We start from the raw sequence: 10,190 nt of genomic DNA, 5'->3' as shown, positions 1-10,190 counted from the left end.
TCTAGTCGTGCATGGTGACTGCGGTGATGGTGATGGTGTGTGTGTGTGTGTGTGTGTGTGTGTGTGTGTGTGTTGTGTGTGTGTGCGTGTGTGTGTGTGCTAAGCACACACACTGCATAGTGTACTCTCTGGTGATGTTGTGTGTGTTCGCTAGTGTGATGGTGACCCCTCTTTATATAGGGGAGGAGAGGAGGATTTCTAGAATTTAGAAATCAAGAAATTATTATCTGTACCGCCATGTGACTGTGGGCCCCACTTGTCTGGCTGTATGTATATATATGCACCAGAACAATCAGTCTCATGAGAGAGAGACTAAGAGAGAGAGAAGAGTTGATGAAAAAAGTGAGTAAGATGGAAAATAAGTAATTAAGAGGGAAGAGAGAGGAGTGTGTACAAGGTGAATCTGTGTGCAGATGTGTGTGTACACTATAAAAATCCGGTAACCATCATGTAAAGGTGGGCCTGTGGGCACCTTTTTCAGTAGAATTGAGTGTGTGTGAGTGTGGGGGAGGCCATGTGGCTACAAGAAAGGAGCGATTTTGAATTTTAGAGAGAGAGCGGGGTATTTGGATCATGGGAGAGTGTAGGAGAGAGGAAAAAGGGGGTGGGGTATGCTATTTTTGGAAGATAGGAGAGGTGGCATGTGACAAAGAACGTATTATTGGTGAGGACGGGGGTGGGGTAGCTTGAGGGGAGAGAGAAAGGAGAAAGGACAAGGGGAAGAGAGAGGGGTTTGACCTTTTGAGTGAAGGAGAAGAAAGGGACACACGGTGGGGCAACAGTGAAGAAAAAGGTGGCAGGGTGGGGATGGGCTACCCCGCAGGCACAAGGTGGCCAATTTTACCTTTCTCACTTATTTACATACTCATACTTTTATTTTTTCTTACTTTTCCAATGCCTTTTATCACTTCCTCCTCCTAACAGGGGTTTCCATGGGGTGGGAAGAGAGAAGAGGGGTATGGGAGCCTGGATTGTGAAAAGCCTTTCATTAGCCCTCCACTTTTGGCTAGAGGCATTCATGCTTCTAGCTCTAGCTCTGATTCTTCTTCTACTTAGGTGTAGGAGCCGATATCGAGTTGCCTTCTGAACTAGCCATTCCATTTGGCCATTGGTGAGATTTCTGGGATATTCATGAAATTGCAACAAGTCCGGGTGATAGCGTGTTCCTTGGAATAGTGTCGGTTGATTAAATGGAAAGCCCATGGCTTCCAAAACTTTGTGCCAGTGTCCTCGTGGATCCCAAGTGAAAAATAGGATCATTGTCTGCAGTGTCCGAACAATAAAATTTGCATGCCAAATTGGACCAAATTTATAACCACCATAGCGAGAGGGGAAATGAGCATCTTGGCTCCTGCAAAGACAGAACTGAAAATTATGATTCCCAAGAGTGTACCAAGAATCCACCATATATGGAAACCTTGTTGTGTGGTGAGCTCAAGTTGTCTTCAAAATCCTGCTTACTACCATGACTGGAAAAAACTGCAAGCATATCAAGCTTCTTTGGGTGTGCTCAAACATGTCAGCTTCCTGTACTGATGCTAATAGCAAGCCACCTACCTTGCGGCTTGAATACAAGCGTAAACCACTTACCTTTCTCCAAAGAGAGGATGCACTATTTGTAAAAAATTGTACCAAATTGGGAATGAGGTCTTCATTCTTGCATTCTATCAGCCTTTTGTCTATCCATGGCTCCGTAGCTCTTATCTCCATGCTGATCTTATCTCTATATGTTATAGCGGCTAGCCATAGCCATAGGTCTGATGCATCCCATGCAAACACAATGCTGTGTTGTGGAGGAGTTTGGAACATCCTTAAAAGGTTGGCAACATATTGATCATCAAACTTACTCTGAACACCCTCACATAAACTGGAGGCATTACCCATCTCCAAGTTTATAACACCCTTCAATAGACTAGAGGCATTACCCATCTCCAAGTCTATATTACTACACAAAAGTCTTGCTCGGCTGCCAGGCCTCTGGAACTCCAAACCTTCAGTCATACTTAACTCTTCGTTATGGTCCTCTAGTGAAAACTGCCTTGATGCAAGATTCCTTTAGCTTGCTTCACTCTTCTAGGTCCATGCTGGTGCACAGAATTCCATTTTCAAAGTCCTCCCCTTAGATTGATATGTTGTCCACCTTCTGCAAAGCCTTGCTAGCAGGCTGTCTTCCTCTTCTCTTGTATCTTTCATGCCCTTTGCATTCTCTTACTGTGACGAGGGCTAATCAACACTTTACACCTTCTTACCCTTACTGCCCAATGCTCTCGATTGATTGCCTTGGTGCCGATTTCATCCAAGTTAAAGATGTACTCACATTTGTAACACAATTTTCTTGACTTACCTCACCCACTGGGGTAGCATCTTTTGATTCTTTAACCTCTTGTTCCACTGCTTCAGTCCTTTGAATAAACTTCTTGGTTAATCCTTCTTCTGTTACCTCATCTTGACCTCTTCTGCAAGACCAATGATACTTGGTGTGCGGGTACCAATTGGTGGTGCGCGTAGGATGATTGTAAGTGGTGATTGTGGCGGTGGTTGCATTGGTTACTGGCGTTGAACTGGTGTGGATGGATGTGGTTGCACCGCTAGTGGTGGGATTTGAACAGGTGGGATTCGTTGCCTGGGTGGCGGTGGTCTTGCTCTTGGTGGAGAGATCTGATTCTGTCCCCCTCCTAGAGTGAAATTCTGCCTCCTTGGATGTGGACAGTAGTACATTCCATGGCTGCCTTCCTCGCAGTTGTAACAGTAGACTCTTGGTTCTACCTTCGTTGTCCTCTTCCTGGTTTGGATTCCTGATAGGTGCATGCCCTTGCTTGCACCAGATGCACATATAAACTCTCTAGTTGGGTGGTGATGCGGCTCAGTAGGTCTTGCTGCTCTTTTGATGCCTCTTGCGGTTGGGCTCGATGACTGGCTATTGTAGTCACTGGCGTTGGTCGGGCCGAGCTTGTTTCCTTTGATTCGTTTACTTTTGCCTCCGTGGCGCAGCTTCTTGTCTTTAAGGCGGGCTACTTCGACTGCCAACTCATATGTTGCAGGAAACCTTCCCTTCACCTTCTCTCTAATCGGCGACCGTAGACCAGCAATGAAACGGTCCTTCTTTAGGAAATTAGGTGCTCCTTTGCCCTTCCTCCAGTGAGGCAACCCATCTCTCCATAAGTCCACAAATTTGGACTCGTAGGTGGCATACTCCAGCAGACCTCCTTGCTTTAATTCTGTAAGTAGTTGCCATAGCTTTTCCAAGGTTGTGCCTCCACCAAACCTCTTTACAAAAGCATCCCTTAACACATCCCATGAATTCTTGGTAGCCTGGGGCAATGCATTATACCAGGACTTGGCCTCTACTTTTATCAGTAGAGGAAAAATTCTAAGTCGTGAAGCTGTCGTGTCAGCTTTGTTGGAGACGACACAAGCAATGTCGCAATCATCCAAAAAGTCGGTGGTGAGGTCCTCTCCCTTCTTCCACTGAACGTGGGGAAAGAAACACTTGCCATGGTAGTAACTCAAGAAATTGCAAACCTTTTTTTTTCCTTAATGAAATTACATCAACAACAGTAGCGGTTCATAACGACTTTTTACAGGTTGGGTGGATAGGTTAAAACAGGATAAAGAATGGATCACAAGGCTAGAATAGAATAAAAATGCCTACATCAAAAGAGTGGTAGTAATCCAGGAGGGGAAAGATGATGGATATGGAGATCTGAGGATTTCATCAAGCATCTCGGCTCCGAATAAGAAAACAATCTTTTGCTGGTAGAATATCTTCCTATCTATATACACGTTTACATGCATGTGTTGCAAGAAACGAAAAGGAAATACTTCTGGCCTATTGTTATTATCCATGCCGGGTGTAGGGCAAGAATCTTGACCACTAGGGTTGCGTACCTCAGGTGTGACGGGTGACACTTTCACCACATGCTCCTACCCTTTGTAGTAGTCCGCACAATCCTCCACATTAGGCTCAAAACAGACTGGGCGAGAAGAGTCTACCTCAATCGGCTTTCCATTTTGCATGCGGCAACGGCTCTTGGGTGGTCGAACTTCATTTGAACTTTCCAGGCCTAGAGAGAGTGTAGGCCCACTTGGTCCACCAAATGCTTCAGGCTTTCGGACTTAGACTTCGTGGTTGATGTTAGTTGATGACTCCTCTCGAAGCGTTAGAGAGAAAACACTTGGTGCTATAGAGAACCTGATTATTGTGAAGTGCCGCAATTTTCAAAAGTAAAACTCACCTTTCTTTCTTCACTTTCTCTGTCGGGCACTCATTAATAGAATGTTGTGGTTGACAGCATGATGGCACTTCATAGGATCTCTACCTGATGTTGTCGACTTGTGGTTAGAATGAGCAACACGAGATGGAGAATTTACCTCTTGAATACTGAGGACACTACAAACCTAGCAGTAGTGCTTCAATGAAGTGTCTAGTGCCTCCTTCTTTCCCCTCTTCTTCCACCATGAGTTAGAAAATTCCTTCAGCCATTTCGTCCATGATTGATAGTCGGTGTCACTTTCATCATTGTAAATCAAAGGGTCTTAGAAAGCCCTCCTTCGTCGGGGAACCAAATGACGGGAGCAAAGCGAACCTAGAACCCCGGCGGCCTCTAAAACATCGGGGGCACGAATGGCGTGCCTCGAGTTTGTGATGGTAAGCGAAGAGGGGGCACCACCTAGCTTTGAGCGGCTAGGACGCAAACAACACACCACCATAACAAAGTTTTCATCCAAGAGAGATGGATGCTTGGGAGTAATGGTGAAGAGGAAGTGGAATGAGATCAAGTTTATAGAGAGAGAGAGAGAGAGAGAGTATAGCGGCTTAGTACTTAGGCACCATAGAAGATGGCGAATCCAGCACACCCTTCAACATACACAAGCTCACTCCAACAGTCCAAGATAGGTCCGATTTCCGCACACCTCATCATGGAAAAACATTGTCAAGCACAAAAGGGTAATTGATACCACTACGTTTTCACCTATACTATGCTCTATCATGGATGGTTTCATATCCTACCAATTTTCCAACCTATTTAGTAGGTTGTATTATGGGGGTTTGGTTTCAAGGTACTTCACTTGTCTGAGGTGGGTTCCATTGAACCATGGAGAGAAACTATGTCTACCACTTGTCCGAAATATGCTCCTTTAAAACATAAAAACAAGGTCCACCACTTGTCCAAGCTAAAGTTTCTCTCCATTGAAGCATGGAGAGAAACAAGGTCTACCACCTGTCCAAAATATGCTCCATTGAAACATAAAAGCAAGACCACCACTTGTCCAAGCTAATATAACAAATGGGTGTTGGTTACAAGGTGTACCACACTTGTCTAAACTAGTCTTCATGCAAGGTCTACCACATGTCCAAGCTATATGAGCTTGTTTTGAAGGTCTACCACACCTCTTGAAATTAGGATCCATGTAAGGTCCACCTTTTGTCAAGCTATGCATTTAATGAGTACTAAAACTAAGTAAATTGCAGTACTTAAATACCTTTCCAAGCTCATTAAGATTTTGGTCTCTAAGGCCGGCCACCACCACATGTCTAATCTATGCTCTAATTGATTACTTATGCTATTTCTCTCAAAGTCCAAACATAAGCTCCCTTCTAGCAAGGTTAGTTTAAATTTAGGCTCCAGCACCTGTCTAAGCTAGGTTCAATTTATGAAGCATCACCATTTAACCATGCTACGATCTAATGTATCATATCAAGGGGGTATTGATAAAAGGTCCAAAACTTATTGAGTTCAAGCTCTTAAGTAATTAAGTCTTTGTGAGTATTAAATGTTTTAGTTTTAGTCTACAGATCCACCATTCAAAAACTCAAGTAATTTACTATTTACATTCAAACCTTGAATGCTTGAGATAAAAAATACAAGCTCAATCAATACTATATAAAGCAAAATCTAACATTAAGAGTATCAAATCAGTAACAAGAAACACTAACATGCACAAGAAACTCAAAACATACGTGTCTCCATTTCCAAAAAGTCCTCCATTGACACAGGATGGTGTTGTTGTTGTTCTTCTTCTCTTTGTGGAGAGCACTCCTCTGTAACAGGCACAATGTCGCCTGATTGCGAAGTGGATTGTTGAAGTCCAGCCCATTTTTCTATATCTTCATGAGACTTAACAAAGTCTAGCAGCATGGTCTCCATGCTTTTTGCCTCCTCCACACTATCAATTAAGCAGATGACTTCTTTTTTCTGTTGTATTCCTTCTTGTGCAACCAAGGAGCCATCACCAAAAACATCAACAAGCTTGCGGTCTTCAAAACAATATGTACGAATGTAGTGCTTGACCAAAGCTCTTTTTTTGCCTCCAAATATTGCAAATCTGACATATCGTTATCTGCTACTTGAAGAAGAGAACAATCAATTGGCATGGATGTTCCTCTGATCTTCTTCTCAGGTCTTCAAATGCATTGCCTTGTCCCAAGAAGGCAATAACTGTTAGGAATTGAATTGCTCCTTTGCAAGGAGCTGATGGAAAGTGATGCAATGCACCACAACAATGGTAGCTCAAATTATCTCCCATGGCGTGAAAGGCACATTGCAATTAGCCAAGCAACCCATCCAAATAGCATTGTTAAATGTCTCCTCACTCCACTTCAAATTGCCTCCAACGTTTTTTGTCATATCTAAAACACATAAGCCAATAGGCACTTTATTATTGAAGTGGCGCATCAAGTAGAGATTGCCTTCCATTTGTAGGCTCACCACATAGATTGACCATGGCAAATCTCTAGGCTCAGTTTTCTCCTTTTGAAGGTGAATTGCCCATTGCATGTATTTTATTGCTCCATCTGGAAAAGCCATTTTCTTTGTTCCACGCGTCAAACTAGATCTGATCCATTCCTCGCATAGCATTAAAATTGTTTTATAAACAACATCATTGATGTTATACATTTTGACCACCTCCTCCCAGTCTTTACATGGTGAAGACTCATTCAAATTGTTGAAGCCTTCAAGAAGTGCATCTTGAATCAATTTGTCTTGCTTCAACTGCTTGATTCGATCATACATGTCAGTTGCATCACCATCCTTTGCACTCTTTGACAGTAAAATCTTCTCATCTCTAATCTCTTCTTGAATAGTCTTTACCTCTGATTCCTCAAGGCCACAAAGATATCTAAATACAGTTGTTGGGGGTTTCTTATTCTCCTCTTCTAGATTTTCAATGATTTCTATCCAGCAATCATAAACTAAATCAGAGTAGGTGACCATGTGTGCCTGTTTAGCAATCCAACTTGCTGCTGCACTCATTCTTGCCAATCGAAGAAAACCTGAAAAGAAATAGAGAAATAATTAAACTATTGAGCAAGATTTGTTAATTAAACACTATCAAAAAGACAAAGAAAATAACTTACATCCCATCCGGCACGAGATGCATGTCCCTCTGCAATTCCACTTGCTGCCTTTGGTGGTCGTCCTGAGAAGATCCATTGACTCCGTAAATGTCTCAATATTTGGCTGTAAGGTTGCTTGACATACAATGCCTGAGCCTCCTCATTTGCAATGGCAGATATAGCAGTTGCAACAAATGGAGGAGCATTCACAACAATGCGAGCCTTTCTAAATTTATACACGCTAATCAGTCTTTCAAAGATCTCTTTGTTGTTTTGTTCATTGTGAAGCAAAACTTTTGCAGCATAGATTGAATGCTGCCCATCAAGAATCCAATAATGATAATCTTTAATTTTTTGCTCCTCTACCTCTTCTACTGCCAAAGGAGTCCCCTTCTTTGATTTTGCATTTCGAACAGGCATCAAATATGCACATGCTGCAGGCTTGGTCGTACTCCGTGAAAATCCAAATAACACACTTTCAGCGTGTTTTTTATCCATAATACGTGCATTATAGTGATCAGGAGCAAGCCAACAATTTTGAATAGGGATATCAAATTCCCTATATTGGAAAGGAAAATAATTTATGTACTTATTCATTCCACCTGTATCTTTTTCTTGTCCTTTCATGGCCTCAGCTTCTAAAACATCTGGATCCACAATTCTCATCTTTGACATTGAACCCTCTGTTGATGAGGATGCCAAAGATGCCTTGTCTACATCCAAAATGGAGCTAGTTCGCTTAGCTTCTACTTTCTGCACTTTTGCTTGCTTCTTTGTGGATGGTGGTCGTGAAGCTTTCACCTTTTTTCGTTGTAGTGTGGCAATGATGGAGCTTTGAAGTTGATCTGCTGTGATATGTTGATTTGGATTTGATTCTGCAAACTTCCATCCTCGAGAAAACATTGTCTCTTCTTTGTTTCTAGACATGCGCTCCAATGCATATGCTCCTGGAGATAGTTGAAATTCTAGATTCATTGGAACTAGAATGTCAATGCATTCCACCTCTGGATGACTATCAACTACAGAGACAGATGCTTCCACAACTTGTCCAACATCTTCAAACAAGCTGTCATTCTCCTTTTTGGCAATAAATAGATGCACCTTATGAAATTGTGCACCCTCTATACCATGTATGTCCAAATACCATTTCCTAAGATCATTGCAAGTATAGTCAACTGAGACAGCAACCCTTGCAACCTGTTTTTTTGGAGCCATCTTTCCTGAAACAAAAAAAAACAAATGTTATTTTAACATATACTTTTTTGTAATGGATTAAGTTTGTGTGAATACAAGTTCCACCACTTGTTCAAGCTAGATCTAAGCAAGTATACATAGTGATCATTTAAGCTAGTAAACTAAGGGAAGGGAGAAGTAAGGTCCACCACTTGTCCAAGCTTAGCTCTAGACAACATGGAGAGATTGGAGGTCTACTAATTGTCTAATATAGGCTAACTATATTGAAACATAGAGAGAAGCAAAGGTCCACCACTTGTCCAATCTAGGGTCCATTGAAACATGGAGAGAAGGATGCTCCACCATTTGTCCAAAATAGGCTCCATTGAAACATGAAGAGAAGCAAGATGCACCATGTCTTTGAGATGCTAGGCTCCATTGAAATACCTTAAACCCATGATATTTTGTATGTGGGGGTTTAAATTCAAGGTCCACCACTTGTCCAACCTATTATCCCTAGTAGCATGAGTGGTTTGGTCTCAAGATTCACCACTTTTCCACTCTATGTCATTATATTAAGAAGATCTGGGTGTTAAGGTCCACCACTTGTCCAACCTATAAGGCTATATCTTAAATGGTATTATTTACCACCACTTGGAATGCACATGATGGGTTTTACATAGGGGTACGGTTCCAAGGTCCACCACTTGTCCAAGCTAACTCTATTGAAACATAGAGAGAATCAAAGGTCCACCACTTGTCCAAGCTAGTCTCAAGCAGCTCCATTGAAACATGGAGAGAAGGATGCTCCACCATTTGTCCAAGCCAGGTTTGATTGAAACATGAAGAGAAGCAAGCTGCACCATGTCTCCAAAATGCTAGGCTCCATTGAAATATCTTAAACCCATGATATTTCGTACATGGGGGGTTTACATTCCAAGGTCCACCACTTGTCCAACCTATTATCACTAGTAGCATGAGTGGTTTGATGTCAAGATTCACCACTTTTCTACTCTATGTCATTATATTAAGAAGATCTGGGTGTTAAGGTCCACCACTTGTCCAACCTATAAGGCTATATCTTAAAGGGTATTCTTTCTCACCACTTGGAATGACCATGATAGGTTTTACATGGGGGTTTGGTTCCAAGTTCCACCACTTGTCCAAGCTAACTCTATTGAAACATAGAGAGAAGCAAAGGTCCACCACTTGTCTAAGCTAGGGTCCATTGAAACATGGAGAGAAGGATGCTCCACCATTTGTCCAAGATAGGCTCCATTGAAACATGAAGAGAAGCAAGCTGCACCATGTCTCCAAGATGCTAAGATCCATTGAAATACCTTAAACCCATGATATTTTGTACATGGGGAGTTTACATTCAAGGTCCACCACTTGTCCAACCTATTATCTCTAGTAGCATGAGTGGTTTGGTCTCAAGATTCACCACTTTTCCACTCTATGTCATTACGTTAAGAAGATCTGGTGTTAAGGTCGACCACTTGTCCAACCTATAAGGGTATATCTTAAAGGGTATTCTTTCTCACCACTTGAAATGTCCATGATATGTTTTACATGGGGGTTTGGCTCCAAGGTCCACCACCTCTCCAAGCTAACTCTATTGAAACATAGAGAGAAACAAAGGTCCACCACTTGTCCAAGCTAGGCTCCATTGAAACAT

This window comes from Adiantum capillus-veneris, unplaced genomic scaffold (assembly GCF_014529385.1).
Source record: "Adiantum capillus-veneris isolate H3 unplaced genomic scaffold, ASM1452938v2 Hic_scaffold_33, whole genome shotgun sequence".
In the NCBI taxonomy this organism is placed as follows: Eukaryota; Viridiplantae; Streptophyta; class Polypodiopsida; order Polypodiales; family Pteridaceae; genus Adiantum; species Adiantum capillus-veneris.
Note: the sequence above shows the minus strand (reverse complement) of the source record.